Below are 12121 nucleotides of genomic sequence, written 5' to 3'. Positions count from 1 at the left end.
CCCTGTCCCTGCCCTGGCTGTTCCCTGGCCCTGCTCAGGTCTTGGCACTGTCCTGGCCCTGCCCTGCCTTGGCCCTATGCTCTCCTGGCCCTGCCTTGCCTGCCCTGGTCCTGCCTTGGCCCTACTCTAGCTTTGACCCTGCGCTGGCCCTACTTTGGCCTTCACCCTAGCCTTGCCTGGGCACTGTGCTGGACCTGGCCATAGCACAGACCTGGTTGTGGCCCTGGCCCTGCCATGGCCCTGTCCCAGACCCTAGCCCTGCCAGGTACCTGTCCTGGCCCTGCTCTGGGCCTGGCTTTGTCCTTGGTTCTTAGATGACCCTGGCCCTGCCGCTGCCACTGCCCTTGCCCTGGCACTGGCCTTGGACATGTCCGTGGTCCTAACCCCGGCCCTGCCCTGGAGCTGTCACTGTCTTGGCCCTGCCTTGGCCCTGGCCCTGGCCCTGGCCCTGCCACAGCCATAGACCTGCCCTGGTTGGTCATGCCCTGCCTTTACCCAGTGCTACCCTGGGCCTGCTCCACCCTGCCCTGGCTCTGCCCTGCCTTTGTCCCCGCCCTGACCCCTTCGCCCTCACACTGGCCCTAGTGCAAACCTGGTCCTTGCTCTGGCCTTGGCCCGGCATTGACCACTGCTCCTGACCCTGGTCGTGCCATGGCCCCGGCCCTGCCAATGATCCTAACAGTCCTGGCCCTGGCCCTGTCTTGGCCCTGTCCTGGCCCTGGCCCTGGCCCTGGCCTGACCCTGGCCCTGAAGTGGATTTGAAGGTATCCTGTCCCTGGTTTAATCTTGCTCTGCCTTCGCGCGTCCCTCTCCTGGCCCTACCATGGCCCTGCCCCTTCCCTGGCTCTGCCCTGGTCTTGTGCTTACCCTGAGCGAGAACTTGACCCTGCCCAGCCTTGTCCCAGACCTGGCCATGGCCCTGCCCCTGCCCTGGGCCGGCGCTGGCACTGGCATGGACCCTGGACCTGGCTCTTGGCTACTTAAGGCCATACCCTGGCCCAGTCCTCCTCCTGACCCTGTCCTGGCCCTAATTTGCCCTGGCCCTACCCTGGCATGCTATTCTGGCCCCACACACCCCTGACCCTGTCTCTGTCCTGGCTCTAGCCAAGTTGGCCATGGCCGTGTTCCTGACATTGCCCTTTCCTGGTCCTGGCCCTGGCCCTGGCCCTGGCCCTGGCCCTGCCCCGGCCCTGCCCCGGCCCTGGTCTGAACCCCGGCCCTGCAATGGACCTGCCTTGGCCCTGCCTATACCCTGCCTCTGGCTGTACCTCTGCCCTGGCCATACCCTTGCCCTGGCCTGGACTCTGATCCTGGTCCTTGTCCTGCCCCAGCTGTGGCCCTGGCCCTGCCCTGCCTGTACCCTGTTCTATCCTGGGCTGGCCCTGCTATTGCCTGGTCTTGCTATTGCCCTGCCCTAGTCTGCCTTGCTTGTGCCCTAGATCTGCCCCGGCCTTTGCTCTTGTCTTGGTTCTAGCACTGAGTCAGCCCTGGACCTTCCCTGACCTTGCCTCAGCCCTGGCACTGCCCTGGCCTTGCCTTGGCATTTGCCCTACTCTCTCTAATGCCTGGCTCTGGTCCTGCCTGGCACTGCTCTTGTTCTGTCCTGGCACAGCCCTGGCCCTGGCCCTGGTCCTGCCCTTATGCAGGCCTGCCCCTGCCACTGCTCTGGCTTTGACCTGGACCTTGGCCATACAGTGACCCTGCCTTGACCCTTTCCTGGCCCTGGCCTGGAACGTGGCCTTGCCAAGGACTCGCCCTGGCTCTGTCATGGCCCTGGCGTTTTCTTGGATTTGGATGTGCCCTGTCCCTTATTTGCCCCGGCCCTTCCCTGGCTCTGCCCTTCCACTTCTCTGGGGTAGGGGGACAGGGTCAGGACCAGGCCAGGGCAGGGTCAGGACCAGGGTAGGGCCTTGGTAAGACCTGAAGATGGGAAGGGCCAGGGCAGTGGCAGGGCCAGGGAAGGGTGTTAAGTTGAGGCTCTTAATGCTACCACCCCTGGCATCTTCCTCTAGGCTTTTGTGGCTTTGCCCGCCCAGCTGCTCTGTGCCAGGAGGAGGAGGAGACACCTGGAGCCTGTGACACCACGGCTTGCCTCGCTGAGGGTGGGTGGCAGTGACGGAGACTGCAGCGTGCTGGAACGGTAGGAGAGTGACCACGCTAGGAGGTCAGGCGGCTGCAGCCAGGGTTGGGGGTGAGGCTTACAGCGATGGCCGGGCTGCGGCAGTGGCCAGGTGGTAGAAGCCTTGTAGGGTGGGCTGTTGCATTGGCAATGGGCCTGGCTTTGCCCTGCCACTGCCGTGGACCTGGCCCTGTACTGCCCTGCCTTGCCCTGGCCCTGCCCTACTGTTACCTGGACTGTCTCGGCCCTGCCCTGCTCCGATCCCATCCTGGTTTTGCCTTTTCACTGGCCTTTCCCTGAACCTGTGCTGGCCCGGCCTTGGCTCTGGCCCTGCCTCTTGTCCTGACCCTGGTCCTGTCGTGGCACTGGCCCTGCTAGTGGTCATGGTCCTGCTCCTGTTCTGGCCTTGACCTGGCCTTGGACGTGTCCTGGCCCAGATTTGTTCTGGCCCTGCCTTGTCCCATCCCTGCCCTGGCCCCACCGTGGCCCTGCCTGTTGCGCCCTCTCCTGGCACTGACTTTGCCCTGTCATGGCTCAGTGGTGCCATTGACCTGCCTTACACTGCCGTGGTTGTGCCTGGCCCTGCCTGGCACTGGCCTCTCCCTGGACCTGCTCTGACCCTGCCTTGGCCTTTGCCCCGTCCTCACTATGGCCTGGCCCTGGCCTTGTTCTGGCTTAGCCCGGGCCCTGGCCCTAGCCCTGGTCCTACCGTATCCCTGGCCTTGCCCTTATCCAGACCCTGCCCCTGCCTCTGCCCTGGCCCTGGCCTGGAACCTGGTCCTGTCAAGGACTTGGCCCGACTCTGCCATGGCCCTGGCCCAGACCCTTTCCTGGCTGTGCCCTGGCCATGGCCTTTCCCTGGCCCTGAGTTGGCAGTGGTCTGCCCCTGGTCTTGCCACCACCCTACCCTGCCATGCACTGGATGTGTCATGAGCCTGCCCTGGCCCTACCTAGTTCGTCACCCTCGTCTTCGCTAGGCCCTGCTCTGGACCTGGCCCTAGCACAGACCTGGCCCTGACCCTGGCCCTGGCCTTTGTCCTTCATAGCCCTGGCCCTGAAGTGGACTTGGAGGTGTCCTGGCCCTGGAGTGACCTGGCTCTCCCTTGGCCTGTCCTTGTCCTGCCCCTACCATCACCTTGCCCTGTTCTACCCTGTTCTGCCCTGTCCTAGTACTGATCCGGCTGTGGCATTGCCCTGCCCTACCTACCCTGCCTTGGCTGTGCCCTGGCTCGATTCCGGCCCTGGCCCCGCCCTGTGCATGAGATGACACTACCTCAGTCTTGGCACTAGCCTGGTCCTTTCCTGGCATCAGCCCTGCAGTTTCTATGGACCGCCTTTTGTCGTGTCCTGCGCTGGCCATTCCATGCCCTGCCCTGCCCTGACTCAGCCCTGGCCTTGGCATTGCCCTTGGTCCTGCCATATTTCTTGCCCTGTCCCTATCCTGGCCTTGGCCCTGACCCTTACCTTGCTCTGGCCCTGCCCTTGCCCTTACGCAGCCCCTGGCCCTGTCATGGACCTGCCCTGGACCTGTCTTGGCCCTGGCCCTGCCGTGCTTCAGACCTTGCCCTGGTTCTCCCCTGGCCGTGACCGTGAAATGCCTGACCCTACCCTGGCCTTGCACTGCCCTGGCCCTTGCCCTGACTCTAGTCCTGTCACTGGAAAAGCCCCAGCCCTGTTGCTCGTCTTCCCATGGCCCAGACCCTGCCTTGGCCCTGCCCTGACACTGTCCTGGAGCCTGGCTGTGCCAAGAACCTGCACTGTTGTTGCCCTTGTTTTGCTCCTGTCCCGAACCTGGTCCTGCCCAGGCCATGGCCATGGCCCTGTCCCTGCCCTGGCTGTTCCCTGGCCCTGCTCAGGTCTTGGCACTGTCCTGGCCCTGCCCTGCCTTGGCCCTATGCTCTCCTGGCCCTGCCTTGCCTGCCCTGGTCCTGCCTTGGCCCTACTCTAGCTTTGACCCTGCGCTGGCCCTACTTTGGCCTTCACCCTAGCCTTGCCTGGGCACTGTGCTGGACCTGGCCATAGCACAGACCTGGTTGTGGCCCTGGCCCTGCCATGGCCCTGTCCCAGACCCTAGCCCTGCCAGGTACCTGTCCTGGCCCTGCTCTGGGCCTGGCTTTGTCCTTGGTTCTTAGATGACCCTGGCCCTGCCGCTGCCACTGCCCTTGCCCTGGCACTGGCCTTGGACATGTCCGTGGTCCTAACCCCGGCCCTGCCCTGGAGCTGTCACTGTCTTGGCCCTGCCTTGGCCCTGGCCCTGGCCCTGGCCCTGCCACAGCCATAGACCTGCCCTGGTTGGTCATGCCCTGCCTTTACCCAGTGCTACCCTGGGCCTGCTCCACCCTGCCCTGGCTCTGCCCTGCCTTTGTCCCCGCCCTGACCCCTTCGCCCTCACACTGGCCCTAGTGCAAACCTGGTCCTTGCTCTGGCCTTGGCCCGGCCTTGACCACTGCTCCTGACCCTGGTCGTGCCATGGCCCTGGCCCTGCCAATGATCCTAACAGTCCTGGCCCTGGCCCTGTCTTGGCCCTGTCCTGGCCCTGGCCCTGGCCCTGGCCTGACCCTGGCCCTGAAGTGGATTTGAAGGTATCCTGTCCCTGGTTTAATCTTGCTCTGCCTTCGCGCGTCCCTCTCCTGGCCCTACCATGGCCCTGCCCCTTCCCTGGCTCTGCCCTGGTCTTGTGCTTACCCTGAGCGAGAACTTGACCCTGCCCCAGCCTTGTCCCAGACCTGGCCATGGCCCTGCCCCTGCCCTGGGCCGGCGCTGGCACTGGCATGGACCCTGGACCTGGCTCTTGGCTACTTAAGGCCATACCCTGGCCCAGTCCTCCTCCTGACCATGTCCTGGCCCTAATTTGCCCTGGCCCTACCCTGGCATGCTATTCTGGCCCCACACACCCCTGACCCTGTCTCTGTCCTGGCTCTAGCCAAGTTGGCCATGGCCGTGTTCCTGACATTGCCCTTTCCTGGTCCTGGCCCTGGCCCTGGCCCTGGCCCTGGCCCTGCCCCGGCCCTGCCCCGGCCCTGGTCTGAACCCCGGCCCTGCAATGGACCTGCCTTGGCCCTGCCTATACCCTGCCTCTGGCTGTACCTCTGCCCTGGCCATACCCTTGCCCTGGCCTGGACTCTGATCCTGGTCCTTGTCCTGCCCCAGCTGTGGCCCTGGCCCTGCCCTGCCTGTACCCTGTTCTATCCTGGGCTGGCCCTGCTATTGCCTGGTCTTGCTATTGCCCTGCCCTAGTCTGCCTTGCTTGTGCCCTAGATCTGCCCCGGCCTTTGCTCTTGTCTTGGTTCTAGCACTGAGTCAGCCCTGGACCTTCCCTGACCTTGCCTCAGCCCTGGCACTGCCCTGGCCTTGCCTTGGCATTTGCCCTACTCTCTCTAATGCCTGGCTCTGGTCCTGCCTGGCACTGCTCTTGTTCTGTCCTGGCACAGCCCTGGCCCTGGCCCTGGTCCTGCCCTTATGCAGGCCTGCCCCTGCCACTGCTCTGGCTTTGACCTGGACCTTGGCCATACAGTGACCCTGCCTTGACCCTTTCCTGGCCCTGGCCTGGAACGTGGCCTTGCCAAGGACTCGCCCTGGCTCTGTCATGGCCCTGGCGTTTTCTTGGATTTGGATGTGCCCTGTCCCTTATTTGCCCCGGCCCTTCCCTGGCTCTGCCCTTCCACTTCTCTGGGGTAGGGGGACAGGGTCAGGACCAGGCCAGGGCAGGGTCAGGACCAGGGTAGGGCCTTGGTAAGACCTGAAGATGGGAAGGGCCAGGGCAGTGGCAGGGCCAGGGAAGGGTGTTAATTTGAGGCTCTTAATGCTACCACCCCTGGCATCTTCCTCTAGGCTTTTGTGGCTTTGCCCGCCCAGCTGCTCTGTGCCAGGAGGAGGAGGAGACACCTGGAGCCTGTGACACCACGGCTTGCCTCGCTGAGGGTGGGTGGCAGTGACGGAGACTGCAGCGTGCTGGAACGGTAGGAGAGTGACCACGCTAGGAGGTCAGGCGGCTGCAGCCAGGGTTGGGGGTGAGGCTTACAGCGATGGCCGGGCTGCGGCAGTGGCCAGGTGGTAGAAGCCTTGTAGGGTGGGCTGTTGCATTGGCAATGGGCCTGGCTTTGCCCTGCCACTGCCGTGGACCTGGCCCTGTACTGCCCTGCCTTGCCCTGGCCCTGCCCTACTGTTACCTGGACTGTCTCGGCCCTGCCCTGCTCCGATCCCATCCTGGTTTTGCCTTTTCACTGGCCTTTCCCTGAACCTGTGCTGGCCCGGCCTTGGCTCTGGCCCTGCCTCTTGTCCTGACCCTGGTCCTGTCGTGGCACTGGCCCTGCTAGTGGTCATGGTCCTGCTCCTGTTCTGGCCTTGACCTGGCCTTGGACGTGTCCTGGCCCAGATTTGTTCTGGCCCTGCCTTGTCCCATCCCTGCCCTGGCCCCACCGTGGCCCTGCCTGTTGCGCCCTCTCCTGGCACTGACTTTGCCCTGTCATGGCTCAGTGGTGCCATTGACCTGCCTTACACTGCCGTGGTTGTGCCCTGGCCCTGCCTGGCACTGGCCTCTCCCTGGACCTGCTCTGACCCTGCCTTGGCCTTTGCCCCGTCCTCACTATGGCCTGGCCCTGGCCTTGTTCTGGCTTAGCCCGGGCCCTGGCCCTAGCCCTGGTCCTACCGTATCCCTGGCCTTGCCCTTATCCAGACCCTGCCCCTGCCTCTGCCCTGGCCCTGGCCTGGAACCTGGTCCTGTCAAGGACTTGGCCCGACTCTGCCATGGCCCTGGCCCAGACCCTTTCCTGGCTGTGCCCTGGCCATGGCCTTTCCCTGGCCCTGAGTTGGCAGTGGTCTGCCCCTGGTCTTGCCACCACCCTACCCTGCCATGCACTGGATGTGTCATGAGCCTGCCCTGGCCCTACCTAGTTCGTCACCCTCGTCTTCGCTAGGCCCTGCTCTGGACCTGGCCCTAGCCCAGACCTGGCCCTGACCCTGGCCCTGGTCCTTCATAGCCCTGGCCCTGAAGTGGACTTGGAGGTGTCCTGGCCCTGGAGTGACCTGGCTCTCCCTTGGCCTGTCCTTGTCCTGCCCCTACCATCACCTTGCCCTGTTCTACCCTGTTCTGCCCTGTCCTAGTACTGATCCGGCTGTGGCATTGCCCTGCCCTACCTACCCTGCCTTGGCTGTGCCCTGGCTCGATTCCGGCCCTGGCCCCGCCCTGTGCATGCGATGACACTACCTCAGTCTTGGCACTAGCCTGGTCCTTTCCTGGCATCAGCCCTGCAGTTTCTATGGACCGCCTTTTGTCGTGTCCTGCGCTGGCCATTCCATGCCCTGCCCTGCCCTGACTCAGCCCTGGCCTTGGCATTGCCCTTGGTCCTGCCATATTTCTTGCCCTGTCCCTATCCTGGCCTTGGCCCTGACCCTTACCTTGCTCTGGCCCTGCCCTTGCCCTTACGCAGCCCCTGGCCCTGTCATGGACCTGCCCTGGACCTGTCTTGGCCCTGGCCCTGCCGTGCTTCAGACCTTGCCCTGGTTCTCCCCTGGCCGTGACCGTGAAATGCCTGACCCTACCCTGGCCTTGCACTGCCCTGGCCCTTGCCCTGACTCTAGTCCTGTCACTGGAAAAGCCCCAGCCCTGTTGCTCGTCTTCCCATGGCCCAGACCCTGCCTTGGCCCTGCCCTGACACTGTCCTGGAGCCTGGCTGTGCCAAGAACCTGCACTGTTGTTGCCCTTGTTTTGCTCCTGTCCCGAACCTGGTCCTGCCCAGGCCATGGCCATGGCCCTGTCCCTGCCCTGGCTGTTCCCTGGCCCTGCTCAGGTCTTGGCACTGTCCTGGCCCTGCCCTGCCTTGGCCCTATGCTCTCCTGGCCCTGCCTTGCCTGCCCTGGTCCTGCCTTGGCCCTACTCTAGCTTTGACCCTGCGCTGGCCCTACTTTGGCCTTCACCCTAGCCTTGCCTGGGCACTGTGCTGGACCTGGCCATAGCACAGACCTGGTTGTGGCCCTGGCCCTGCCATGGCCCTGTCCCAGACCCTAGCCCTGCCAGGTACCTGTCCTGGCCCTGCTCTGGGCCTGGCTTTGTCCTTGGTTCTTAGATGACCCTGGCCCTGCCGCTGCCACTGCCCTTGCCCTGGCACTGGCCTTGGACATGTCCGTGGTCCTAACCCCGGCCCTGCCCTGGAGCTGTCACTGTCTTGGCCCTGCCTTGGCCCTGGCCCTGGCCCTGGCCCTGCCACAGCCATAGACCTGCCCTGGTTGGTCATGCCCTGCCTTTACCCAGTGCTACCCTGGGCCTGCTCCACCCTGCCCTGGCTCTGCCCTGCCTTTGTCCCCGCCCTGACCCCTTCGCCCTCACACTGGCCCTAGTGCAAACCTGGTCCTTGCTCTGGCCTTGGCCCGGCATTGACCACTGCTCCTGACCCTGGTCGTGCCATGGCCCCGGCCCTGCCAATGATCCTAACAGTCCTGGCCCTGGCCCTGTCTTGGCCCTGTCCTGGCCCTGGCCCTGGCCCTGGCCTGACCCTGGCCCTGAAGTGGATTTGAAGGTATCCTGTCCCTGGTTTAATCTTGCTCTGCCTTCGCGCGTCCCTCTCCTGGCCCTACCATGGCCCTGCCCCTTCCCTGGCTCTGCCCTGGTCTTGTGCTTACCCTGAGCGAGAACTTGACCCTGCCCCAGCCTTGTCCCAGACCTGGCCATGGCCCTGCCCCTGCCCTGGGCCGGCGCTGGCACTGGCATGGACCCTGGACCTGGCTCTTGGCTACTTAAGGCCATACCCTGGCCCAGTCCTCCTCCTGACCCTGTCCTGGCCCTAATTTGCCCTGGCCCTACCCTGGCATGCTATTCTGGCCCCACACACCCCTGACCCTGTCTCTGTCCTGGCTCTAGCCAAGTTGGCCATGGCCGTGTTCCTGACATTGCCCTTTCCTGGTCCTGGCCCTGGCCCTGGCCCTGGCCCTGCCCCGGCCCTGCCCCGGCCCTGGTCTGAACCCCGGCCCTGCAATGGACCTGCCTTGGCCCTGCCTATACCCTGCCTCTGGCTGTACCTCTGCCCTGGCCATACCCTTGCCCTGGCCTGGACTCTGATCCTGGTCCTTGTCCTGCCCCAGCTGTGGCCCTGGCCCTGCCCTGCCTGTACCCTGTTCTATCCTGGGCTGGCCCTGCTATTGCCTGGTCTTGCTATTGCCCTGCCCTAGTCTGCCTTGCTTGTGCCCTAGATCTGCCCCGGCCTTTGCTCTTGTCTTGGTTCTAGCACTGAGTCAGCCCTGGACCTTCCCTGACCTTGCCTCAGCCCTGGCACTGCCCTGGCCTTGCCTTGGCATTTGCCCTACTCTCTCTAATGCCTGGCTCTGGTCCTGCCTGGCACTGCTCTTGTTCTGTCCTGGCACAGCCCTGGCCCTGGCCCTGGTCCTGCCCTTATGCAGGCCTGCCCCTGCCACTGCTCTGGCTTTGACCTGGACCTTGGCCATACAGTGACCCTGCCTTGACCCTTTCCTGGCCCTGGCCTGGAACGTGGCCTTGCCAAGGACTCGCCCTGGCTCTGTCATGGCCCTGGCGTTTTCTTGGATTTGGATGTGCCCTGTCCCTTATTTGCCCCGGCCCTTCCCTGGCTCTGCCCTTCCACTTCTCTGGGGTAGGGGGACAGGGTCAGGACCAGGCCAGGGCAGGGTCAGGACCAGGGTAGGGCCTTGGTAAGACCTGAAGATGGGAAGGGCCAGGGCAGTGGCAGGGCCAGGGAAGGGTGTTAAGTTGAGGCTCTTAATGCTACCACCCCTGGCATCTTCCTCTAGGCTTTTGTGGCTTTGCCCGCCCAGCTGCTCTGTGCCAGGAGGAGGAGGAGACACCTGGAGCCTGTGACACCACGGCTTGCCTCGCTGAGGGTGGGTGGCAGTGACGGAGACTGCAGCGTGCTGGAACGGTAGGAGAGTGACCACGCTAGGAGGTCAGGCGGCTGCAGCCAGGGTTGGGGGTGAGGCTTACAGCGATGGCCGGGCTGCGGCAGTGGCCAGGTGGTAGAAGCCTTGTAGGGTGGGCTGTTGCATTGGCAATGGGCCTGGCTTTGCCCTGCCACTGCCGTGGACCTGGCCCTGTACTGCCCTGCCTTGCCCTGGCCCTGCCCTACTGTTACCTGGACTGTCTCGGCCCTGCCCTGCTCCGATCCCATCCTGGTTTTGCCTTTTCACTGGCCTTTCCCTGAACCTGTGCTGGCCCGGCCTTGGCTCTGGCCCTGCCTCTTGTCCTGACCCTGGTCCTGTCGTGGCACTGGCCCTGCTAGTGGTCATGGTCCTGCTCCTGTTCTGGCCTTGACCTGGCCTTGGACGTGTCCTGGCCCAGATTTGTTCTGGCCCTGCCTTGTCCCATCCCTGCCCTGGCCCCACCGTGGCCCTGCCTATTGCGCCCTCTCCTGGCACTGACTTTGCCCTGTCATGGCTCAGTGGTGCCATTGACCTGCCTTACACTGCCGTGGTTGTGCCCTGGCCCTGCCTGGCACTGGCCTCTCCCTGGACCTGCTCTGACCCTGCCTTGGCCTTTGCCCCGTCCTCACTATGGCCTGGCCCTGGCCTTGTTCTGGCTTAGCCCGGGCCCTGGCCCTAGCCCTGGTCCTACCGTATCCCTGGCCTTGCCCTTATCCAGACCCTGCCCCTGCCTCTGCCCTGGCCCTGGCCTGGAACCTGGTCCTGTCAAGGACTTGGCCCGACTCTGCCATGGCCCTGGCCCAGACCCTTTCCTGGCTGTGCCCTGGCCATGGCCTTTCCCTGGCCCTGAGTTGGCAGTGGTCTGCCCCTGGTCTTGCCACCACCCTACCCTGCCATGCACTGGATGTGTCATGAGCCTGCCCTGGCCCTACCTAGTTCGTCACCCTCGTCTTCGCTAGGCCCTGCTCTGGACCTGGCCCTAGCCCAGACCTGGCCCTGACCCTGGCCCTGGCCTTTGTCCTTCATAGCCCTGGCCCTGAAGTGGACTTGGAGGTGTCCTGGCCCTGGAGTGACCTGGCTCTCCCTTGGCCTGTCCTTGTCCTGCCCCTACCATCACCTTGCCCTGTTCTACCCTGTTCTGCCCTGTCCTAGTACTGATCCGGCTGTGGCATTGCCCTGCCCTACCTACCCTGCCTTGGCTGTGCCCTGGCTCGATTCCGGCCCTGGCCCCCGCCCTGTGCATGCGATGACACTACCTCAGTCTTGGCACTAGCCTGGTCCTTTCCTGGCATCAGCCCTGCAGTTTCTATGGACCGCCTTTTGTCGTGTCCTGCGCTGGCCATTCCATGCCCTGCCCTGCCCTGACTCAGCCCTGGCCTTGGCATTGCCCTTGGTCCTGCCATATTTCTTGCCCTGTCCCTATCCTGGCCTTGGCCCTGACCCTTACCTTGCTCTGGCCCTGCCCTTGCCCTTACGCAGCCCCTGGCCCTGTCATGGACCTGCCCTGGACCTGTCTTGGCCCTGGCCCTGCCGTGCTTCAGACCTTGCCCTGGTTCTCCCCTGGCCGTGACCGTGAAATGCCTGACCCTACCCTGGCCTTGCACTGCCCTGGCCCTTGCCCTGACTCTAGTCCTGTCACTGGAAAAGCCCCAGCCCTGTTGCTCGTCTTCCCATGGCCCAGACCCTGCCTTGGCCCTGCCCTGACACTGTCCTGGAGCCTGGCTGTGCCAAGAACCTGCACTGTTGTTGCCCTTGTTTTGCTCCTGTCCCGAACCTGGTCCTGCCCAGGCCATGGCCATGGCCCTGTCCCTGCCCTGGCTGTTCCCTGGCCCTGCTCAGGTCTTGGCACTGTCCTGGCCCTGCCCTGCCTTGGCCCTATGCTCTCCTGGCCCTGCCTTGCCTGCCCTGGTCCTGCCTTGGCCCTACTCTAGCTTTGACCCTGCGCTGGCCCTACTTTGGCCTTCACCCTAGCCTTGCCTGGGCACTGTGCTGGACCTGGCCATAGCACAGACCTGGTTGTGGCCCTGGCCCTGCCATGGCCCTGTCCCAGACCCTAGCCCTGCCAGGTACCTGTCCTGGCCCTGCTCTGGGCCTGGCTTTGTCCTTGGTTCTTAGATA

The 12121-nt window shown here is 64.3% G+C and overlaps 1 long non-coding RNA gene across 2 annotated transcripts in view; it reads left to right on the top strand.

Annotated features, from left to right (window-relative positions):
- LOC139358567 (uncharacterized) overlaps window positions 1-12121 on the top strand; it is a 29790-nt gene that overhangs the window by 5848 nt on the left and 11821 nt on the right. The window contains exons 3-5 of one of the 2 annotated variants that reach the window (XR_011613714.1): window positions 2013-2140; window positions 5951-6040; window positions 9878-10005. This is a non-coding gene — a long non-coding RNA (uncharacterized lncRNA). Of the gene's footprint in view, window positions 1-2012; window positions 2141-5950; window positions 6079-9877; window positions 10006-12121 lie in introns of both variants that reach the window. The other variant, XR_011613713.1, reaches the window with a different exon arrangement.

Source organism: Macaca nemestrina, chromosome 15 (genome assembly GCF_043159975.1).
Source record: "Macaca nemestrina isolate mMacNem1 chromosome 15, mMacNem.hap1, whole genome shotgun sequence".
Taxonomy (NCBI): domain Eukaryota; kingdom Metazoa; phylum Chordata; class Mammalia; order Primates; family Cercopithecidae; genus Macaca; species Macaca nemestrina.
The sequence above is the reverse complement of the archived record's forward strand: the minus strand, read 5'-3'. Positions and strand labels throughout refer to the sequence as shown.